The sequence below is a fragment of the Enhydra lutris genome, unplaced genomic scaffold (assembly GCF_002288905.1).
Source record: "Enhydra lutris kenyoni isolate GAN:26980312 unplaced genomic scaffold, ASM228890v2 scaffoldscaffold32, whole genome shotgun sequence".
Classification (NCBI taxonomy): Eukaryota; Metazoa; Chordata; class Mammalia; order Carnivora; family Mustelidae; genus Enhydra; species Enhydra lutris.
In genome coordinates, this window is record NW_019154116.1 from 14,782,131 (window position 1) to 14,807,917 (window position 25,787).

A 25,787-nucleotide genomic window follows, 5' to 3' on the forward strand; every position below is an offset into this window, starting at 1 on the left:
TTCTCCTCCTTCATTTTTCCCTTCCTTCTCCTAATGTTCCCCATGCTATTCCTTAACGCTCCACAAGTAAGTGAAACCATATGATAATTGACTTTCTCTGCTTGACTTATTTCACTCAGCATAATCTCCTCCAATCCCATGCACGTTGATGCAAAATTTAAGTATTCATCCTTTCTGATGGCTGAGTAATATTCCATTGTATAAACAGACCAGATCCTCTTTATCCATTTGTTTGTTGAAGGGCATCTTGGCTCTTTCCACAGTTTGGCTATTGTGGACATTGCTGCTATGAGCACTGGGGTACGCATGGCCCTTCTTTTCACTGCATCTGTATCTTTGGTGTAAATAGCCAGTAATGCAATTGCTGGGTCTATAAGTAACTCTTAAATTACTGACATCTCTGTTGGCCCTTCATGCTGTTACTACCAGCCATGAGTTACATGTGTTATTAACAAGCTCCAAGATGAGGGGACAGATAGTTTTAGGGGAGAAACGAGAGGGAGCAGGATTGCATCTCTGTCCTTCAGACTCTTGCAGGCCAAACCCTAAGAAGGACAAAGAAATTATGAAAAATGAGAGGTTTATTTTGAGGGCAAGGGTCTCCACATAGAGAAATCTACTTTTCTCTGGTAAGACGTTGAAAGCAGGGAGCACAATTAAGTATCTCATGACAATGAGACATGAGAAAAATGTATTAGCCTTTTCCTAGGAAGGGCATGGTGGAAACTGTACTACGAACTGTAGAAATGGAAGGAGACAGTGTTCCAACCAGAGGCCTAGTGGAGAGGAAGAGTGAATTTCACCAATGATGGGAAATAATCCTGCAGGATAATATCACTTATTTGAAAGTAGAGAGCCTGGGACTCACACACCTGACATCAGTTCCTTCTGTACAACCTTCTTCAAAGCCTAGCTATGTTTCCGTGTTGTTAGCTACAAAAGAGGTTGTAAAATGTGATTTCTAACTGGGCAGTTGAAATATCATTTTAACTCCTGGGTCCTCTTTCTTAAGGGATAAGAGGACAATGGATAATAATGGGAATTTTAGCCATGTCTCCCCAAATAGGATTAGGCAGAGAGAACCTGGTACATTGGAATGCACTCATTTATTATATTGCTTAACTCACATCAAATTGTGAATTCAGAATCATGAGTTATGTTTAGCTTAATTTTTTGCACATCAGGTAATATATGTTGAATACAGTCCCAGATATACCTTTAAGAGGATACATGTTCCAATCCAGGTGTGTGACTTGTTTATGCAAAGGCATCTCTGAAGTTTCTTCTCTCCTTTTTGGGGGAAAAAGATAGATTTCTTTAACCTTCCTAGAATATATGAGGTCACCTAAGCAGGTATCTAGCCAAAGTTCTCATTTATATTAATCATGGAGGGCCAGTAGGAGAATTTGAATGTGTCTACAGTTGGGGTCCAAAAATATATTGCATTACCAATGGAGTGGGAAGGGAATTAAATGGAATCAAAGAAGAGAAAATGGAATCCCAGTGTGAAAAGCCTCTGTGAAGGGCTAGGTATGTAGAGAGAAAGGTCTGTCCTTTCCAGTCAGAAAGGTTAGTCTAAGATGTGAAGAGGCAGATGATGGGAGAATCTCCAGTCAATGAAGACAATTTTCTTGGACCATCAGAAAGCAAAGGGGAGTCATTGCTTCCATATAAGAGAATTGCTGGCAGTGTTAAGCTCTGGTGCAGAGCTGCCTGGAGAAATGAGAACAAGAGACAAAGCTGGGCCCTTCTGACTATCATCCACCTTGGACTGGATTGATTCATAGTGAGTTGATAGATGGGGCTTTCCTTATAAATACTTTAGCTGGGAAATTGGGTTCTGATATAATGACTCTGCCCCACAAATCTGCCATGGTTTCAAGTTCCATCCAGACTGTCACTCCGCCATTTCTAGGAGGCTGTGCTCCCTGACACCATCAGTTCCACATCCACGTGACAGGAATCAGCAAGAGGCCACTGCACGGGCCTATGTTGTTATTAGGGAAATCTCTTCCCCAATGCAAATACCCAGCAACAGAACAGAGAAACAGAAATCAATATCCATTCGACAGAATAAAATAGTCTATATCTATCTCTAAAAGAATAATACCCTGAAGAAGTGAAATAGAAATGATACAAAACATTCTCCAAAGTAAGAACTCAACTAGAGTGCTGGAAACACAGAGAGAAAGAAGGGGTTGGGAGAGCGAGAGAGATGGATGGTGGGGTTCTAGATACACATAGTCCCTGGTAGTGTATCTAGATACACTTGGCTTTTGCTGAAGACCTATATTAGTACCTATTTACACTACCTAGAAAGAAATCTGAAGGTGATTTTGCTTTTACTGAAAAAAGGCAGAAAGCAAAGATTGTGTCTAGTGTTGGCTTTGCAGGGAACCTTGCAGAGGCTGTGCACACAGAGCACCTGGCCCGGGGAGTGGTGCCACCCAGGTCCCTCCAAGCCCAACTAGGCTCAGCATCTCAGCGTGCAGCCCCACAGCTTTGAAATGTGTCTATGAGCATCTGGGCTTCATCTTTGATGTATTTGTGCATCCATTAGCAAGATGCATCTTAAGGTACCAGAAAAACCTAAGAAAGGTGATTTTGGGGGGGTCTGGGAATGCTCTTTTTTTTTTTTTTTTTTTCAAATAAAGGAGTGGTAATTGCTTCATTGCTTTAGGTCATTTCAGCCAAACTCAAGGTTTCACAGCCATGTTCTCTTTTTGGATAGTGAGGGAAACCTGCATATATAATTTTTACTTTTTCTCCTTTTGTGAGGATAAAAACGTATTTCTTTTTTACTGAAGATAATCAATGAATACTTCCTTAAAACTTCTACTTCTGCCTTTCCCCAAGATTTTTGTTTAAAAGACAACATTTTTAACATGGAACTGGAATTTTATTTTAACACGTCTTCACCATCCTGTTTCTTCATTTGTTGGCTCAGAGGTAGTAAGATATGAATATTTCATGGCAATTTTTTTGGGCGATTTTTATATATGGAACAGCTTCCCGGCCTGATCACTTGACATCTATAATTTTGGACCTTATAACAATTACAGGACACTTTTGAAAAATCTCACTGAAGTATACATATCTTATATGCTTGCCAAAAATAAATAAATGAATAAAATGAGAAAGAGAAAAGGAAGAGATACATAAAGATCAGAGTCAAATAAGGATACCTAAATGAGAGAGACCTTAATTCAATTTTCACAGCTGTGATTACACTGGCAGAAGCTGAGTGATTTAAATGTTCAGGATGCATTGAGATATTTGTAGAATTCAAAAGCTTCGTCTCAAACTCACACACATCGTGACCTTACGCCATTTTTTTCCTTTCTGATTAGGGAGGGTATGAGTATCTCACTAATAGAAATATGGTCTGGGAGAGTACCCTAAGTAATAGATGATTCCCATGCTGCCCAAATGCTTAAGTGAATTTGAGGCATGTGCTCAGCTTGAAAGCCATTTGGACAGAGCAACCAACCACACACAATTGCTAAGACATTACACAAGGGAAAACGCAGAAAATGAAATTGTTGGTGATGATAATTACTGTGAGTGCCGTCTAAGAGCAGGATGCCTTATGCAATACCACTGTGTATTGTGAGCCAGTAAAGAAAAGACGTCTGCTTTAGTTTAGATTTGGAACAAAGAGACAATAGGTAAGACTCCTCAGTGAATTGGGTAATAAAAGTGTAAAGGGTTTTTTTGTTGTTGTTGTTTTATTTTGTTTTGTTTTCTGTTAAGGTTACCAGGAAGTTATAACCTGAGAGAGCTGGCTCAGTGGGCAGAGTAAGTTGAAAGGGTGACAATCCTGTGGTTTAAGATGGCATGGTTTTGGACTGGGAGATACTACAATGCTTCCTGTGGAAGTTCCTTTCAATCTCATGAGACAAGAGCAATGGAGAAGATAGTAGAATGGCATTAAGAATACTGAATATGAACAAAAATCCAGATAAAATTATACATTTGAAAAATGATATTATAGTTTTCAATATGGTGGAAAATGAGGAGATAAAATTGAATGAATGCTGAAAATAGAGGTAGTCATGCGTATAGAATTCAGAATGTATCTATTATGAGAATTCCAGTTAAAATGAGCTAGTGTGCTAGATAAAAATAGTCTAGCAGAGACATTCTAAAACAAGGTACAAACATCTGAAAAAATACCAGACAGACAAATCCTGCTTGATAAAAGATATTTGGGTTTTATTAAAAAAAAATAGATTAAAAATCTATGTCCCGTTCATATCAGCTGTCTGAAGTAAAATATTAGCAGGTCAACAATGAAAAGCAATGAAATAGAGTCCAACATCCCTGCATAGAAAAGAAGAGCATTTAAGGGTAGCATTGGGGTTACCATGATTCATAAAGAAATAATCTTATAAATAAATGAATTTTTAGAAAGTAAAAGTAGGACATTAGCCCATCTCTCTATTTTGAAATTCTATAATCTACAGTTAATTGTAAAATGAGGGAGGTTTTTTGTTTTGTTGTTTTGTTCTCATGGGAGTTGATTTATGAGTGGGAAAAGTGGAAAGGGCTCATCATAGGGATGATAGAAGATGTTCCGATGCAATATTATTATTATTATTATTTTACTTCCTCAAGGCACTATAGTGTTAAGCCGCAATGGTATGGCCTAACAGGTTTTTTTTAATCCCAGTAAATAATTATTTCCAAATAGCCTGTTAATCCGCCTCCTGTTTCCTGCTCCTCATCCCAACAGTCTCCATTCAACATGTAGTCCAAATCTCTAATCTCTAATCAAAAGCCAAGAGCCCATTTATCTTAATTCTCATATTCATCAATGAGTTTGTTTTTTCCACCTACCATTATTTCTTTGGTTTCTCACTAAAGTAGACACAGCTGAATGTTAATTTTAGAGATGGACTTGGGACCTAGGTTCAGAAAAGCTGATGGGTACATCTTTCTTCACTACCTAAATCCAACTAAAATGAAAGAACCATAAGAATAAGAGATAATCAATAGCCACTAGACAACATCAATGGATACCATCAGGGTCGATGTCCAAAAGATAGAAAACTAATTGAATTGCTGAACTTGTAATTGGCAGAAAATATGAGATATGTATGTATATAGAAAAAAACCCTTAGACAGAGACAGCAAACACTAGGATAAATATCCCATGGGCAAGAGAGAAGTATTGTGACCAAAGATTTCGGAAGGGCTATTTCAGAGTCCGGTCTCAGAGGCCAAGCATTAGTGTCTGCCTTCAGTAAGACTGTAAGGTCAGGTTTGTAAATAAAGTAGGTTGACTGCTTCCTGCAGCATGTGAAATGGAGGCCAGAAAGAGAAACAGAGGAAGGTCCCCCAGGTAATTTCCTGTAACAGTAAACAAGGCGCACCTCCTCACCGAAAGCCAGATCCCTGCCAACTTGGAGAGATCCTGACCAGCCTCACAGGCCAGTCTGCTTTCTCCAGTCGAGCCTCTGAAACCAACAGTGGGTTGGATCACCGTGTAACGCCAAGACTGTAGCAGGTGAGGAAGCCCATCCCACTTGCCAATACTGATTTAGATTCTCACAAATAGACATTCACAAATCATGAAGCATCAAAGACTATTTGAGGAGAATAAGTAATAAAGTAGGGGTATGAAAAGAGTAACTGCAAGAAGTAGAAAAAAAGAGAACTTTTAAAAATCTGTTCCTTCAGCTAGAAGAAGCTCAAGTTCTATCTAGTATAATTCTAAAATGAGAAAAGTTGCTGAGAATTAACAATTGTAACATTAATTACAAAACTACTAGAGGTACTAACTCGAAATGCTCAAGACCTGAACAGATACAGTAGAAGGATTAATTATCATGATGATAAGGTTAATTTGCCTAGAACTAAATTTTAAAAAATGAATAAAACCACCCCCCAAATAAAACACATATAAGGGAAGGGAGGTGGGGAGAGAGAGAGAAAGAGAGAGAGAGAGTGTGCAATCATGTATCCAGAAAATGCCATGTTTACTTAATATTAATTACAGAATTAGAGAATGAAGAATGAGAGGGAGCAATAATCAAAGAAGTATCTTTAAATTCTCTAACGGGAAAATGACTCATACTTCAGATTCAAAGTGCTCTCATGATGTCTTCCAAGAGTCTTAGCGTTTCCCCAACAGGTTTTTGGTGTCTGGAGAATTTGGCGCGGGGTTGGGGGGGGGTGGTATCCAGTTTTCCCCGAGGGAAGCCCTTTGCTGCCTGCACTGGGATAGAGCTGAAACAGATGTGCAGACAATGTATCAGCTCTCCACTTCCTGCTCACGCTGTCTGGAGGGTCTTGGATACTTGCTGGTCAGCGAGGATGAGCTTCTCCTTCTCCATCCCTCACTGCGTCTGTGCCCGTGATACTGCCTTAACCACATTCTGTCACCTCATTCTGAGTATGTGCTTGTCTATTCTTCTAAGGGACATATTCAACAGACTTTCTGGAAAAAGAGACAAAGAGACCAAACTGTGATGTGGCCTACTTGGAGAACTTGTTCATACCTAATCATGATAAAACAAAATGTGCTGTTGGAAACTGAAGGCAATGAATCAGAGGCCACTGTTTCTACACAAAAACTCAGTGGTTAAAAGAAATACACTTTGGAAAAATACAAACTTTGGGGAAAATCCTCTAGCTATATCAGGAAAAAAAATCCCTCAAATCAACAATTACAGATTCTATAACCCCAGTGTTTATGTTTTTAGTCAGGTTTGTAGAAATGAAAAGATGGAAAATATATAGAAATAAATAAGCTTCTGTAGTGTGCTTTATTTATACTGTATTCATGAGAAACATATTAAAACTTATGATATTTGTTACTATTTTATTTAAATCCTTCATTTTTCCTCTTTTTCCAAAAGTATAACAATTCCACGGATAGCCTATGTGCTGGGGTACAAAATTTGAGAATTTTCCTTCACTTTACTAAGACTTTTTTTTTTTAAGATTTTATTTATTTATTTGACAGATGGAGATCACAAGTAGGCAGAGAGGCAGGCAGAGAGAGAGGAGGAAGCAGGCTCCTTGCTGAGCAGAGAGCCTGATGCGGGGCTTGATCCCAGGACCCTGAGATCATGACCTGAGCCAAAGGCAGAGGCTTTAACCCACTGAGACATCCAGGCGCCCCTCACTTTACTAAGACTTTTAATGACTGAACGTAATTAATAAAACATTAAAGTCATTGATAAAAGGGTCGAATACAATAAGACTAAAGTTTGTTTTTAAATCTGTGTCATGAGACCTATACACTGCTGACATCTAACTATAACTGTCCAGTTTGCATTTTCTTTTCTTTTCTTTTCTTTCTTTTTTTTTTTTTTTTAAGATTTTATTTATTTACTAGAGAGAGAGAATGAGAGAGAGAACATGAGAAGAGGAAGGGTCAGAGGGAGAAGCAGGAAGCCCGATGTGGGACTCGATCCTGGGACTCCAGGATCATGACCTGAGCCGAAGGCAGCCACCCAACCAACTGAGCCACACAGGTGCCCCAGTTTGCATTCTCATCTTATTTCCAATATCATTAAATTTCTTACTGAATATTTTGATGAACTTCACAAAGGCAGCATGCTGAGATGAAATTGTCTGACAAGTTTGTGCTACAACATTTCCTTCAGTGCAACCTCTAATACAATGCTAACATTTCCAAAAAACTTCCTTTCCACATCTGCAAATGGGAATTGTGTCTGAGCTGGGTCTATGACTTGCTTTAACCCACAGAAATGGATAGAAGGGATGCTGGGCCTGTTCAGGCCTGAGCTTACCATTCCATATAGTATCTGGTTTTCCAATGCAACATCATATATTTCTCTTGAGCTTCTAAGCCTCCAATGTTAACCCTTTCGATCAGATCAACAAATCTCCTTTTAAACACTTCTGCGCTGGTCTTTATGGGAAGCACTCTGGCCCTTGGCAGGAGAGTCTCTTTCTGATGCGTATCATGTTCTATAATACCCAATCTTGTTTCATGAAACCTACAAACATTATCCAAGTGTTCCCTATACCCCCTTCCAGTTTTCATCGGGAAAAAGAAAAGAAAGAAAATTCTGCCTATATGTCTAGTTTTCTGGTTTGTGAGAATTACCCTAAAAATATATACCCTCTCCCTCCTCCTGTCCCTGCATCCGTCCAGGGAAATCAAACATGTATTAACTGGTAACTTTCCTAACTCAGCTCAAAATCCTCATGATGGGTCATGTGTGCTGAAGAAAGTTTTCCTGTTACTCATGTCTAATCAGCAGAGTCTCGTATCCATGCTCCTTAGAGGGTGTCATTAAACCTGCTCTCACAAGCTTGGGGGCAGAGAAGTAGCAAAAAGGAGTACAGTTGTACCTCTTTCCAGAAGTTGCAGCTTTCCACAGAACACTGGAGGTATCTGGACAAATGGTTGTTACAAGTGATGAGACATTCAGGGAGGATTTGGAAAGAAGTGCCTTTTCATTTATGTGAATGAAACATTACGGTCAACCCCTGTGATTCATGGAAAAGGCAAGCAAAGAGGGCACTTTCTTCACTTGTAAACTCCCCAGTCCATCCCCATTTCATTCCATGTGCTGCTTACCCCTGGGGGGCCTGTCTTTCTTTCCTCCTGCTGTTTGTGTAGTTTTGAAGTGCACATTTTTTTTTTTTTGAGATTTTTTGGGGAACATTTTATTTATTTATTTATTTAGCATAAATGATGTGAGCGGGGGAGGAGCAGAGGGTGAAGGAGAGAGAATCTTAGGCAGACTCCACACTAAACATGCAGCCTATGGGGCTCAGTCTCATGCCCCTGAGATCATGACCTCAGCTGAAATCAAGAGTTTCACCCTTAACTGACTGAACCATCCAGATGCCCCTCGAGTGGAAATTTTTTTCTTTATTCTTTTACAAAAACGTCCTCTAAACATGATCTTCCCCTCTAGACTATTTGCTGAACCAAGAGTTGTATCCCTACACAAAACCTACTGTCTTGGGAGAGATTTTTGTGTGATTTCTATGGTTTCAAAAGTACACAGATTCTGCTCTTTTAACTTAATTTCTATTCCATTTTCCTTCTTATAAACAACAGCATTCTTAAACTGAATTTGACTGCCTACATCTCCATCTCCATCTCTTTTTTCTTCCTTCCCTCTCTTGATTAAGAATTTAAAACTGAAAAGAAACCTAGAGACCACCCAAACCTCTTCATTTTGAAGAAAGGGAAAGGTAGGAAGGGGAAATGACTTGCCCGAAGTAACCCAGCTAACTGCTGGAAATTGGAGGAGAGCTCAGGCCTGGCGTTGACTCAGGGGTCACTAATCTTTAACTATTAAGTAGTGCTTTATGGATTATTTTGTTAAAGCAGTCAAGAGGAACACCTGGGTGGCTCAGTCAGTTAAGCCTCCAACTCTTGATTTCAGCTCAGGTCATGATCTCAGTGTTATGGGATTGAGCCCCTCATTGGGCTTGTGCTCAGCAGGGAGATACTTGTTGCTCTCCCCCAACGTGTGCTCTTTCTCTCTTTCAAATAAATAAATAAATAAATAAATAAATAAATAAATAAAATCACTTTAAAAATTAAACATTTTTGTGTGGAATGTCTAGACAAATGTCTAGAAACATTTTACTTTCTAATTAACAGAGGACGAAAGGCTGCCCATAAAATCTCGTCTTACTGCCGCTCAAAATTCCTGGCTAGTTTGGGGAAAACAATAACAACAGCAGCAACAGCAAATATCATTATGAACAAGAAAATTTGCTGACAGTATATACTTCTTCAATCCAGAGGAGAAGTGCAGTAACTGTGGACCTCCCTACCAAGGTGAAATTCTACATGGGTCTGTAGTGGTTCAACATCTTTTTGACAACTGGGCAGAGGGGATTCTTGAGAGAGCTTTCTTGATGAACCGTCTTGTTGTCAGCACTTCCCCTCATCTTCTACTCACTTCTTAAGCGTGTCAGTCATTACCAATAGTTAGTACCTACCTGGTAGCAGTTCCAGCCTCTTTCAGCAAATATCACCACTTTTGAGAATAAAATGTCCAAGTAACCCACTCCTCCGGTGGAGATTTGCTGCTGGCTCTCCGTATTCCTTTTTGGAGAAATCCATTGCTTCTCAATGGGCGCCGTATCCCTTGCCTTGGGACTCTTGTATTTGTCATGCACTTATCCATTTTTTGTGGAATTTGTAAGATTTTCATGTAGGATAGAATCATAAGGCAGTGGTTTTCAGAAATTTTCTTATTCTCATGGCAAACATTTTGTTTATTCATTCTTTCAGCATACAGTTGTTGAGTACCTATTGTCATGGCTTGTAGAGAGAGAGAGAGAGAGAATGATAGAATGACAATGCCCCTGACTTTCTGTAGCTTTCAGTATCTTACAGAGACAAATATTTAAGAGTATCTAATTAGTATAATAGGAGAAATAAAAAGTACTAATAGGGAATACAGTGGTGGCAATTTACCTAGTTTCAGACAAATTTACCTGGATGGCATGGTTTCTTACACACTACTGGGTCGTGTGCCTGTGTGTGTGTTTCATGGATAAGTTATCAATTTTTAAATTCTGGGGCAATGGGGTCCACATCGTCAAACATTAACAGTTGGCTGCAATAGACCCACTGTGGTATTTGGTATTCTAAATATCTACTTCACCCTTTAAGAAACCAAAGTTCAAAGAAGTCAAGGTTAAAGGTTAAGAAGGTTAAAGAAGAAAAAAAGCCACTTATTGCTGGACTCAACATTTCAGCTCAGATCTTTGGCCTCAACTCTCATGCTCTTTTTTTTTTTCTTTTCTTTTTTAAAAGATTTTATTTATTTATTTGACAGAGAGAGACACGGAGAGAGAGGGAAGAGAAGCAGGAGGAGTGGGAGAGGGAGAAGCAGTCTTCCCGCTGAGTGGGCAGCCTGATGGGGGCCTAGATTCCAGGACCCTAGGACTATGACCTGAGCCTAAAGCAGGCGCTTAATGACTGAGTCACCCAGGGACCCTCAGGTTCTTTTCAATAGATCCTACAGATCCTGCCTCCATAGTTTAGAGACAATGCTACTGGAGTTCACAGAAAACTTGTAAATTGCACAATGTAGCATAACTAATGAGTAAAAAAGCCAGAAGCAACTACATAGGAAAAGTGCTTTTTCTGCTAAAACCAAACTCCCGACATTTCCAGGTTCACGGAGGGTCCAACCTTCCTATTTCTTCAGCTGTGGTCCAGCCAACCCTATCTTCCTAAGGAATATTATTCTCTATAGCTAACCACGACCTCCCAAGTTCCTCCTTCCATCTCTAATTTTCTCTTGTTTCTTGTTCTTAAGTTTCTGAAGAATCTTTATTCTATGCCAGAACCCTGTCCCAAGAGAAAAACATCCTTCTTAATTAACCTCCTCTATACTGTTAAAAGGAAAAAGGAGCAGTAAGGATCAGGATGCCTCTATTAATATTTGCATCCATTCATTATTTCTTGAATAATTACATCTAGGGCTCATGGGGAAATGGTGATGAACAGATTTCTACTCTACAGGGGCTCACTTTATAGCTGGGGAAAGGAGATGGTAAAGAAACAATAAAAATATTTTTGAAAGAGAATATATTCTTGGAATAAAGAAGCCAGGATGTGGGAAAAGAACATGATGATGGGAGCAAGGGGAATGGGAACAGAATGCATTTGAGTGGTTGGAGAGGCCTCATTAATGTGGAACGATGTGACTTAATACCTGAATATAAAAGATGTTGCCACCTCTGGATGCCAGCCCCACATCCTGGCCTCTCTTATTCCATGCCCTGGCTGTGTTTATGTGCTATGAGATCATGTGCCACAGGGGTCCAACCCATCATCAACGAATACATATAACTTAGTTGAATCAAATGCATTCTCACATGCCACACGGAGCCTTTGACAATGAGATGTAAAGGGGCATCTCTTGAGGTCTTTTCCAGAACATTTTCTCCATTGCTGGAAGGGGAGGCATTCTTTGACACTCAGGTGTGTCAGCAGGCCACATCTGGAGAAGCTCCATCCACCTGTGAACATGAAGGGGCTGCTTACAGATTAGATGAAACAGTGGGCAGATAGAAGAAAAACACCAGCCCTGATGATACCATTAAGCAATAAACCAATCCAAGAAGAGTCTATGTCTGGATTTCTTGCTATGGAAGAAATAAACCTTTCCTTGCTCAAATCTTTGTGATTAAAACACCCTAACTGACACAGAAAGGGTGCAATGGTATGAGTGCGTATGTCCATTTTTGTGAACACATGGAAAGAAATGTCCTTTATGGAGGCCAGTCATTATTATCTACCAACTATAAACATTTCTTAGGGTAGATAGCATGGTATGAGAGAGAGCTAGCAGTAGAGAAGTACTGAAATAGAATTAGAATATTCCAGATGATGTGAAGTGATTGGAGCTACATGACTAAGGAAAACATTAGAGATGATGCTAGCTAAAATTATGTGATCTGGTTTATAATATCTTATGTAAGAAAGCATTATGAATCTGGTGGATCTCTTTAGGTCAAACGGGGACTCTTTTCCCATATTAGGTGGATTACTTAATTAGTGCTTATTTGCAAGATTTCAGCAATTAATTTCTATTTTAGTGGGACTATGCCATACTCATGATTTCATTTCTTTAAAATATGTGTGTTTAAAAATAATTTTGTTTAGGAAACATGCATACAGAAGGAACACCAGTAACTCTAAATTCCACTCTTATAAAATCTCTGATGCCATCAACGACAAGCACATCACATCAATCATTTCTGTTTACAAAAGCTGAGGCCTATTTCTAAATCAAGACCGATGGCAGCTTTCTTAACAGCATCTGAGAACATTCCCTGAGCCTCCTCCCTCTGTCTGGAGAGCCACAGCAACCTTCTCATGTTAATCAACACCTGAAAATAGGGGTATTTATGCCATCTACTGGAGTGTTTCTAAAAATGCTTTTTCAAGTAGCAGAAGTTCTCTTATTTTACAAATTTGGAAATGTAGGCTATTTTGATTTTTACTCAGAGTACGGAGACCCCTTGAACTTCTCCGAAAATTTGAGAAATGTCCCATCACTCTCACATTGTGGCTGCAGAGCTCTGTTCTTTGTGGCAGGGTGACTAGATGTTATGAACTGGCGGAGTGCCAACATTATATCATTTTCAAAAATGGGGATATACCTAAATTATCTCGGGTGTCACTTGCTTTTTGTCAATGTTAAAATGGCTCTCCATGAAGTCATGTAAATTATACCTTACATTACCTTTTGATACAAAGAAGTCAACATGTTTACTTTGATTAAATAAAATGTTACTTCCTCTGCTTGTAAGTCTGACTCTCTATATACCTGATCTTTACGGCTGCATAAATATCAATTATGGTCTCCTAGTTTGCATATTTCCAGTCTAGTATGTATCTTTTCATCAGTCTTTGTAAACAAACAAGAAAACAGTAACAACAACAAAAACAAATAAAAAGTCCTTTCCATCAAATGAGAAAGAAAAAAAAAGATATTTTTCTAGGTCTTTTTTTTTTTCCTTTAAAGTTTAGTCCAGATATTCTAGACCTCATATTCTTTTGTTTTAAATAAAGGCAGTATATATCTGATATAAATATTATGTGTTGTATTCTGATACATATTATATATATTTCAAGGTCTTTCCTATGTGAAAGACATTGCCAATAGAAGGAAACGATAATTCATAGCTGAGCTTTTCAAATCACCTTTCCCACAGAGGACTTGTATCCAGAATAAAGAACACCAAAACTCAACAACAAGGAAATGAACAACCCACCCCCCAAAATAAGCAAACTATCTAAACAGAGACTTTGTCAGAGAAGGTGTGCTGATCGTAAAAAGGCATATGAAGAATGCACAAAATCATCAGTCGCAGGGTCAATGCAAATGAAAACTACAGTGATTTCCCAAAACACTCTCAGTAGAATGTCTAAATAAAAAAAAAAAAAATGCTGACAATAATGAAGGGATGGTGAAGGTTCAGAGCACCCGGACCTCTTTCATACTTGTGTTTTGGGAACACAAAATGGCACAGCCATACTGTGGAAGACAACATGGTAATCCATCGTACAGTTAAATGTACATTCTCATATTACTTAGCAATTCCACACAGGGGTATTTACGCAAGAGAAATGAAAATTAATGTTTACACAAAAAATAACATGCACATCTTTATAGCGACATTATTCATAGTCAATAAAAACTGGATAAAAGTCAAGACGTTGTTCTGGCGTGTGGATAAACAAACTTTATGAAGTACATCCATACAGTGAAATCTGAGTCAGCAATAAAAAGAAATGAAGTTTTGATCCACCAAAGAATTCATCTTAAATTCATTGTGTTATGTGAAAGAAGCAGACCCAAGAGCTACATATTGTTTGATTCAATTTATATAACCTTCTGAAAAAGGAAAACTAAAGGAACAGAAGAAAGAGATCAGTGGTTACTGGGGGTGGGAATGGGGCTTGATTAAATACGAGCAGTGGAGGAGAATATTAAAACCAACAGAACATCAAAAAGAGTGAATTTTACTGTATGCAAAGTTTTTTAAAAAATCAACCAGGATATGGGAGAAATTAAAATGGAATACCAATGTATGACACTGAAATAACTAAAAACATGAGAACATTGAGGGTAGCAAAGAAAAAAAACTAACCTAAATATTTTGGAAATCAGAATTTTGATTGAATACTCTAGGACTAAAGAAAAAATGCACTGTACATGAAATCTATATTTGGGTTCATAAATCTGTTTTTCTCAAGAGTATAGGTATAAGAATCCCAAAAATACTTTTTGTACATACTGGGATCTAATAAATAAGTGAATATATTGTATGTATTGAGGGTCAGATTTCGTACCATTAGAGCAGATACAGATAAAGAAAGGGAAAAGCTATAATTAATGCTGTATAGGAATGGAAACAGAGGTATTGTTATAAGTCTATGATTCTTAAAGATATATAGATAGATAGATGATAGATGATAGATAGATAGATAATGTCTTTGTATGCACTGGTTGGCACAGACACATACATTTTCTTACTTTATCTGCTGAGGTCTGTATTCAATGACACTATATTAGCAATGAGCATACGTAGAGTCCAGGTGTTTGTTTCTAAATGTTCTCCAATTAAAGGAACTGGGACTGCTTGAAGAAGTGAATAATTCCAGGGCTGGTACAGAATAAATGCCTGGAATAAGATGCAGTTCTGGAAAGTAAGGAATTACTCAGATAAATAATTAAATAAATAATGTTAACTACAGGAGGTGATGGATATGTTAATTATCTTGATCTTGGTAATCATTTCACAATATAAATGTATATCAAATTACCACATTGTACACTTTAAACATTTACAATTATATTTGCCAGTTATCATCAACAAAAGAAAAGAAGAAAAGAAGCATGGGAAATGTGGAAAGGCCATAGAAGCCAACCTGTAACAGCTCCCAGTAGCCAAAGCTGTAATAATTTAAACAACAAAATCATGATAATATTGGATAAAATTCACAGAATAAACTCAGCATTTATAAGTTCACATTGATGAAAGTATATATTTCAATCACTAAATGAGGAAGAGGGGACAGTTCTTCCTTACAGAAAAACTTGAATTGAAAAATGTAGGGGAAAATAAAGAAAATAGAAAATCACCATTAACACAGCATGGGATCGTTGCAGGCAAATTCTACCAAAGGGTGCTAAAACTGATGGGTAAGACTGAGAAGAATCAGTATATTTATTCATTACAAGGGGAAAAATGGTAATCACCAGAGAGAAACCCAGCAGGCAGCGCCTTAAGTGATCGAGATTGATTCCATCAATACGAACATTAGGCACTTCCAAATTGATACCCTGAGAAGAACAAATATTTCTATGGTAGCTAGATCTCTTCAAAAGTGTCAAGGCTATGAACAACAAGGAAAGACTGAACACTCTGATGAATTAGAGGGGACTAAGGAGACATGACAAGTGAATGCCGTGTACTGGATCCTGGAACCAAAGGGGGAAAAAGTGAAAAAACTGGTGAAAATACCAATAAGTCTTCAGTTTGCTTTATGATATTATGTTCACGTTAATAACTTAGTTTTAATAAGGTTATGTTATACAAGACATTGATATTTGAGGAGTCTTGATGAAAGGCATATGGGAAATTTCTGTACTAATTCTATAATTCTTCTGAAATTCCTAATTACATCAAAGTAAAATTTAAAAATAGTGTAAACTCAAAAATATAAAAATAAAAAATGATATAAAATAAAAATAGAGTAAACTACTTTTCTTAAGGTAGTTATCAATATTTAACTACCAGGATTTGTGTGTGTGTGTGTGAATGTATGTGTGTGTGTGCTCATTTCAAATTAGAAGTGTGTTTGGTGGGGGCGCCTGGGTGGCTCAGTGGGTTAAGCTGCTGCCTTCAGCTCAGGTCATGATCTCAGGGTCCTCGGATCCAGTCCCGCATCAGGCTCTCTGCTCAGCAGGGAGCCTGCTTCCCTCCCTCTCTCTCTGCCTGCCTCTCTGTCTACTTGTGATCTCTCTCTGTCAAATAAATAAATAAAATCTTTAAAAAAAAAAAAAAAGAAGTGTGTTTGGGGCCATTTTATCTCAATCTTCAAACTTCTATATTGCAATATTTATTTTTAACTTAAATTTTTAATTTGTCATATTTATTTTATATTTAAGATATTAAATTTTAACTTCTTTAGATTTTTTTTATCTTTTGTAAATGTCAATCTGATATATCAGCTTTCTGGAACTCATTTTCCCTTTTATTGATGAATTGGTTTTGTTTTCCATCTCCTTAGCATATTTTTAGGTATCAATTGGTTATACTATATACCACTGTCTTTAGTTTTTTCTTTCTATCTTCTTAAATATGTCAACCTAAATCAAGAGGTAAACCAAGGCAAGTCCAAATTACTAGAAACTGAATATTTGGGGGGAATAGAAGAGGAATTCCAATTTGGGAAATGCCTGCTGTAGCAAGTTATAGGCAAGTTTCCTGAGGTTTGGAGGTGGCCTATAATTATGGGCAAGGAGCAAAAAGAGGGGTAAGTCCAGCCATAGTTCCAGCAGTAAGTTCACTGGCTTGAGGATGGGGAGATTCTTGGTGGGTGCTTACTGGTCAGAGGATAAGGATCTGTCTTCCCTAATTCAGGTATTTATGGGTAATCAGTCTCTCAGTTTTTAGGTTCAGTTCTTCAGAGAGCACAGGTATGGGATTCCTCATTTCATATCCTCTGGTTCCCTTTAAATTGAAATCTTTTCAAAAGTTTAAACTGTAAATATTCTTGCAAATCATTTATTTTAATCCAGAGTTTTTGATAAACTAGTATTATAATATTGTTTTGTTCTAGATAGTTTATAATAACATTTTTAATTAATTTTTAAATCAGGCATAATTTAGGGGTATATTGCTGAAATTCCCAAGTATCTGGCCTTTGCGGTTATTTTCTAAGTTTCATGTTTGATTTCTAATTTATGGTACCGTGGTTAGTAAACGTGGCTTAGATGTATTATCTTTTATTTTTTTAAAGATTTTATTTATTTATTTGACAGAGAGATAGAGAGAGCACAAGAGCGGCAGGCAGAAGGAGAGGGAGAAGCTCCATTGAACAGGGAGCCTGATGCAGGGCTTGATCCCAGAACCCTGGGAACATGACCTGAACAGATGGCAGCACTTAACCGACGGAGCCACCCAGGTGCCCCTTAAATGTATTATCTTAAGGAATATATTAAGATTTTTCTTGGGGCTCCTGGGTGGTTCAATTGGTTAAGTGTCTACCTTCTGCTCAGGTCATGATCCCAGGGCCCTGGGATTGAGCCCCACATTGGGTTCCCTGCTCAACAGAGACTCTCCCTTTCCCCCTGCCTCTCCCCTGACTTGTGCTCTCTCTCTCTTTCTGTCTCTCTCTCTTAAATAAATACATAAATAATATCTTTTCAAAATGAAAATGTGATCTATATCTATATCTATATATAATGAAATATTACTCAGCCATCAAAAAGAAATCTTGCCATTTGCACCAATGTGGTTGAAACTAGAGTATATTATGCTAAGGAAAATAAATCAGTCCAAGAAAGACAAATACCATATAATTTCACTCATGTGTAGAATTTAAGAAACAAAACAGATGAACATAGGGAAGGGAAGAGAAAATAAAATAAGATAAAAACAGAGAGGGAGGGGTTCTTGGGTGGCTCAGTTGGTTAAATGTCTGCCTTTCGCTCAGGGTCCTGAAATCGAGCCCCACGTTGGGCTCCCTGGTCAGCAGGGAGCATGCTTCCTTTTCTCTCTCTGCCTGCTGCTCTGCCTACCTGTGCTCTCTCTCTGTCAAGTAAATAAATACAATCTTTAAAAATATATATTTTTCTTTTTTTTACCAATTACATGATCATTTTGGCAAATATTTTCTTTGTATCTATTAATACATATATAATGGCTTTTAATTATGTTAATTAAACTGTCTATAGTTTTGTACTTGACTTTTCTTCCTCTAGAGTCATATTTAGAGACATTAACAATGATTATTAATTTGTCAATTTCTAATTCTAGTTTGGCTAGTTTCTGTCTTTCATAGTGTGAGATCATTTTATGTTGTACATGTACAGTTCCATCATTCTTACAACTTTTTAAAATTTTTTCTAGAATTCATTTGGCAAAAATTGGCTGGGTATAGAATTTTGGATAATATTTTTAAGAATATATTTTATCTTCAAGTCTTTAAATATATTATGCTGTAGTTTTCTTCTAGACAGTGTTACTAGGTTGGATGTTAATTGGGCTCCTGCTCCATTTGGGGAACTTTTTTTTTTTTTCACCTTAGAATTCACCTAGATTTTTTTCCCCCTCCCTTATCCTTTAACCTTGATGATCTGATATTTGTCAAGATGCTGCTTGTTTTTAATATTTATACTTGCTTGACTTCCAGTGTGGACTCTCTCAATCTAAATACTCAAGTATTAAGTCTTTAGATTCTTCTTTATGATTTTTAAAAAATGTTTTACTATCTCCCACTTTCCATTTCTCTAATTTTGTCAAGAGGCAGGTGCTAGGTCTTGAGAGCATGCTGTATCTGACTCTTATTCTTTTTTTTTTTTCTTTTTACCTTTTCTTCTCTGTCATTTTTGTACTACATTCTAGGAAAATTCCACAGTGTCATCTTCCAGGTGATAATTCTTTTTATTCTTATCCATTTATAATATTTATGATGCGTTCAAAAGTCACCAGCAGCACATGTGTATCTACATATTGATATACAATACTTCTGCTATTTTTAGTTGGCAGCTTTAGCTTGTTTCTTGAAGGTGACATCCTCACTTATTTTTCTGAAGATATTAATTGTCCTTAACCTAATGTTTATTTATTTATTTTTTTTGGTTCTATTGATTTTTTTAGAGATAAGGTCCTCCTGTTTATTGAGCTTCTTGTCTTTATCCATCATTCCTGGCTTTGCCTAGACAGCACTTGGTTCTTGGCCACACCCTTCGGTTTGTGGGGAGAGTGTCTCTGCTATCTCCTGTGTACATCCTGGTGGGGGGATGTTGGGGCGTCACTTATTTTTAACATACCACGTAAGAGATCATAGTGAAAGTGTATGCCACATGAAATACCTAAGTAGCTATGCTTCTGCATGTAAGTGTTTTTGATATTTCTAGGGTTCGCTATACATAAGGAGCAATGTTTTAGCCTTTTATTTATTTTTTATTTGTGTGTGTGTTTCTAAGTTTATTTATTTTATTTATTTATTCTTTATTATGTTCAGTTAGCCAGCATACAGTATCCTTTTAACAGTGGTTTCTTTTCCTCTTGTTTCTGTTGCAAGCAGATCTTCGTGGATCAAATTCAGAAGCTACCAATCACCTTGCTGCATGATGCTGGGCTTCTCTGGTTTTCCATATCCATCTCCTCTTTGCATTGAATAGAGGAGATGTTTGCTGTGTCTCACCCTTAGTGGCTGTACTCAGCTGTCAATCCTAAGCTATTGGATACCTTTCCTGCCAAATTCCACTTCTTAAATTATTATTATTTTTTATGAGAGTTGAGGGGGGCAGAGGAGCAGAGCAAGAGGGACACACATACTCCATGCTCGTCATGGAGGCCCACACTGGGCTCAACCTCAGTGATCCTGAGATCATGACCAGAGCAGAAATCAAGAGTCCAACACTAAATCAATTGAGGCATCTAAGGTCCACTTCTTATCTGCTGATTTGGCTCTCCATGAACGTAGGCATAATTAATTTTCCACCTCCCCAATGTGGATCTCTAACTGTGCCACATTCCCGAAGGAAGTTGGAAGGAACTGGTGTTGCGTTCCTTGTTGTGTTTTTTTCAAGAACTTACTCTGCTGAAGAATCAAATAACTATTTCAGAAAATAAAACATTATTTGATAGTATACAATGGCAGCACCCATTTTCACTACCTCATAACCGAGGTAAGATATGCAAGCCATACACAAAATTCACGCTATAAGGAAGGAGTGATTAATAAAATAATATATGATTAATAAATTAATAAATAAATGATTGATAAATTAATAAATTATCACATAGAACCATATGAAATTGCTAACCTTCAGTTGCTTTTGAGCCATTAAAAAATAGCAACTTCTTATGATTTGACTCAAGAAAAATAATATTTTCTTCAAGATGATAAGCTGAACATATTCTGTAAGTTCTCCATTCCCAGAAGATCTGTGACAATAGTAACTTATAAAAACACCTAAATACTTCTATTCATGCCTATGTTCATGGATATATGCCTATAAATATTTGGGGAATCCTATATTTCATAGGATGTTCTGGGACTGCACTAATTATGCACCAAAGGCAGGAAAGTTGCCATTCTCTCACCTTGCAAAAATTCTGGATCGTCCCAACCAAAGATAATTCTTTTGTCATTTCCTATAAGTTTTGTAGCATGGCATGTACAAGTACCTTAGGTTCTTGGTCTCCTTCTCCTACAGCCTTGGAGACCATCTGGCTCATCTGGGTTCTTATCCGAGAAGCTCAGTTTGGGGGAAATTTTCCTAGCTATTGTTGCACACTTCCACTCTGGAGAAGTCCTGTCTCACCTGGCCCTCCCTTCCTACTTATGGGGAATTTAAGACAACTGTGTACATATTTTTCACTGGGGCTTGGCTCACTCTCTTCTCCTTTCTGATAACTTCTTTCAGTTTCCCTGGGTCTAATTAAAGATGTGGAACACTGGAGTCATGCCTAGTAGAGATTATTCCTGCCTCAGTTCTACAGAAGATGCAGAGGTCCTGGTTTCAAGACTAGGCTTGAAAGTAACTGAAAATTATATAGTTACACTATTTTCTGCAACTTGCAGCACTGAAAAATACACTTCTGATAACGTTAGCTTGGGGTTATTGTCAACTTTCCCTTTAACTCTTTTGGCACCAGCTGAACAGTCCAAATAAAATCTTTCCAGACACAAAGAAATTATTTAACTTAGCATCTTAATTTGGAATTTTTTAATTTCCTCATAAAAGTCACTTGCTATTTAAGTAGAAAATGGCTTCAAGAGCCAGAGCCCCATATTTACAGTTCTTCTCAAATGTGGATTTTCTGATTCTAGAGGAACAATACTGTTACTACTAATACAATGGGATAGATCCAGGATTCATGGAAGCCTAAACATATCCAATTCTAGGTTTTCTCCTCAAGGAAAACAACACAAAATGAGAATCACAAAGTTAGATTAAAAATGAGCATATTTATTTATAATAAGAAAAGGAATAAGAATTAGCATTTTTAAAAAGCTGACAGATTCAAAACATCACTAAATCACAAAAATATTTCTATTACTCACTGCCTGACCTCTCCATTCTTTTTTCCTCCAATTCTCGGGCTTGTTACTCTTTTACATCTTTTTTTTTTGAAATGTCATGTGTAATTTTAGGATTGCTATTTGAAAGGCTCTCTGTTAGGGTTTTTCCACCTGTGAGCTATTTTCTCACATGTTGGAGGTTTTGTGATTCTTGACAGGAATTCCAATTAATTCTGCCTTGCAATATTCCCTTAAAAAAGACCTTTAAAAAGGTCTAGCACATTCTTTTATGCACCTTATCTTAAAATACATTTCTAAGAGGAGAGAACTTCCATTTTGACTAGGTTTTGTTGAACACCAAAGCCACCCTTATATTTTTACACTGCTGATCCTGGAGAATTTTTTTCCAGGCTGCCTTCTGACTTCATGCATCCCAAGTCTTGTCGCTCCCTCACAGCCCTCACACCTCTAGTGCCAGGGGCATGGGGCATGGGGCATGTTTCATCTCACGATGCATCATGGGGGCCAGAGCCTGCATGTCCCTATGCAAAGTGAGTTGGCACAGGGACTCTAGACATGTTCATGGACACCCTTACACACCAGGAAGGCATGTGATAAATTAACTCTGCTTGGTGTGACTGTGAACTCTGTACATGTTATCTACTCAACGCCAACCAAGTGTATCCTCAAATCAGCCTCTCCTCTGTTGCTTTCAGTCCTACTTCCTGTCATTCCAATAGTCGTGGCCAGTGGGGAGGTATGGAAGCATGTGGGGCTGTTCTAATGGAAGGAGACCACAGTCTTAGTCAATGTGGCTCAAATCCTGTAGGTACCCTCACAGATACACAAGAAGCTCATGGCCATATCCCATACCGCTCGGGTATCTCCTTCATGACAATGTACTTGAGTTAAAAACAAAGTCACCTGGATTGAAAAGTCATAGGAAAACTCCAGTTTTTTTCTCATTCCTGTGGGTTGTGACTTCCCGTTTTCACTCTCCTTTATTTTGCCTCTCGGAAGAGTTGTTTCAGTAAGAGTTAATCCCATAGACTGTAAAAATTCAGCCAAAGGGACTGTAAAGGGAGTTATTTTTGTAGGCAGTAATTTATATAATATATTTATTTATATAATTTATATAACTCTCCTCATATTCTGGAATTCTTACGTTACGCTGGCAGCCCCATAACAAGGTATGTAGGCATGTGTTACTATTGGCAAGAGCTATGGGTAGATTTGGAAAACTCCGCATTAAGGCCATGGCATTAATAGATTAGAGAATGCCTGAGAGGACACCTGAGGGAGTTGGGAAAACACGCAGGCACCACAGTGTTGTCTGTTTGAACTAATTCTCTGCTGTTGCATTTGTGGTTATTATTGTGAACGTGAGCAGAGAATATTCTGTCTAATGATTACTATGTTGCTGTTATAAATGACCAGTGTATTCCAACCATGGGTCAATGTTCAGTTTGTATGATGATACCCTATTCGACTGTTATTCTCATTTAGATGTAATTTAACAATGCCTACTTTCAGTGCCCTCTTCTAAACGTTTGAATGGCATCGAGGTTTATGAAGAGCTTGGTGTGATGTGATTCCTGATAGCCTGTGGCAACTTGAAATGCTTGAAGAGAATGTGAAAAACATATATATCTAATTTCAAAACTGAAGCTTAAGGTCTTGCTGGCATTATAACAGTGTTTTATTCTTCCGGATTGCATAGTCATCCTTGCAGATCCCTTAAGCCTCTGGAATCTGGAATCTGGAATCTGAAATCTCTTCTAAGAGGATCTTTTTTTTTTTTTTTCCCCCTCCAAGAGCTGCCTATTCAAGGCTACCTCCAAAGGAGTATTTTCTACTCATGACATAATGGGAATTAAGTAATACCCTCAAATAATGAGTATCTATTTTCCTCAAGGCTCTTCCCTGTGCTGTGGAAAATTAGATGATCATTCTTGAACCCAAGGATCTTCTGACCGATGGGAGAAGATAATGGCACAAAGGAGGATATGCTCCCCTCACAGGTGTTTATGTTGTTGAAAGACCAGTAAAGAAAAGGAAACCGGAAACTGCATTTGATAATATTCAACACAGGTCCTCTTTCTCTTTTTTGTCTCTCTCTCACACACATACACAAACAATTACATATAAAATCAAGATCAACAAAACATTGCTCACCAGTGCCACTATTATTTAATATTTACTGGACATAAGGTCAATGCAACATAGCAAAAATAAAATCAGAAGATAAATATTGGAAAAAAACAAATCACGTTATTGACTGCATCTGATCCTACTGTTTACTTCTACACTCCTTAAAAGGCACTGCAGAAGAGCAGGAAACTATCAGAAAAACAAAATATAATTAGAGTCAAGAAAAAAAAGCCAACAACTTAAATGGAGACAAATAAATTTAAATATCAAGTTCACTGCTATATCTAGAAATAACAAACAAAAAGTATGATAGAAGCAGTATTACTATATCTAATAAGGATGGAAATAGAACAACAAATTAAAGAATTAAACAAGATATGGGCAAAACTTATATGAAATCTAACATGTTTTAATAGTTAAGGAAATAAATAGAAAATAGTTTACATTTAGATAAGGAAATAAATGATTGTGTTGGCAATTTTCCTCACTGAATCTTTATCTTCCATGTCAATCTAAATTAAATTTTAAAATCTGAATACTAATATGATCACATAAGCATGAGAAAGAGTAGTGAAGTGTGAGATTCATAGAAAATGTTAATGTAAAATCATCATGATTTAAACTCTTTGCAATTAAAAAAGAAATAAACCTATACCTCAGTGGGTCATACAGAAGCTAGCAATAAATTGACATAGATCTGTTCTGTGAAATATTGTCATCTCCCATTAGTGGAAAAACATAGGTTACATTTCTGTTTGCTTCTTTACATAAAATAAATATTTAAAAATGAAGTTATCAAAATAGTTGAAGAAAATATTGATGGCAAGGAGTGTGGACAGGTTTTTTATACTGTCAGTCTAGAAACTACACACACACACACACACACACACACACACTGCTGATTTTGACAACCTAAACACTTGTATATAGCAAAAAAGTACTTAAACAAACTTTTTTTTAGGAAAAAAAAAAAGCAAATTTTTTGGTTTTTGGAGCAAAGTTGGAGCAAAGATGTCATTTCAATAGTTTACCCATAAGTTAGAGCAATTATTCTCATCTCTGTGTGCACCTCACAAGTAAAAACTTCAAACTAAAAGGATTATGTAAAAAATATTTACAAGGTGTATGATAAGCACATATAAAAACCCTTTTATTTCTGGGATTTAGGTTGACTAGATCTAGATTCTCATCAGGGAAAATAGCAATCTGATGTTAAATTCAAATCCCATTCACTGCCCCATGGGAAATTCCCTCCATCAGTGGTGAAAGGATTTGTTTTCTAAAAAAAGTCACACACACGACATCTATTTGTACAATGCTCCCTTTTCACCAAGGATAGCTTCATTGAAGTTCTACATTTCTAGTATTCCTTTTCTCTGACTTCTTTAGGCATTTCAAAACTTTGTAGAAAATGACAAAAATAAATGGTAGCTGTGAGTTCTTGGAGAATGGAAGATACTATCTTTCCCTGTACAAGATATATGTATAAGATTAAATGCTATTAGGGAGCAAAAATTCCTGTAATCTCTCAATAATCACCAAAACAACATGGGTATGGCGTCAAAGGTTTTTGTTACTTACCCCTTAGTATCACAATGGCTACTTCATGGTGGTCAGCACATTGTCTTACCATATCAAAGGACATTCATAGTAGTTGAGGATATTTTGACATTTTTCCAAAGAACATTCCAATTTTCCTGAATCTTTTGGTCAGGTCATCTCATAGTTACCTCTTCAATTGATTTCAATTTTGGCAAAAACTCTTCGACCTTCCAATTACAAGCCCATTTACTCCCTCCAGAAGACCCTTAATTTGTAAGTAGACATAACATGTCTTTACTAAGTTGGAATAATGCTTCCGTCACTTCAACACTGTGAAAAGGTAAGTGAGCTGATC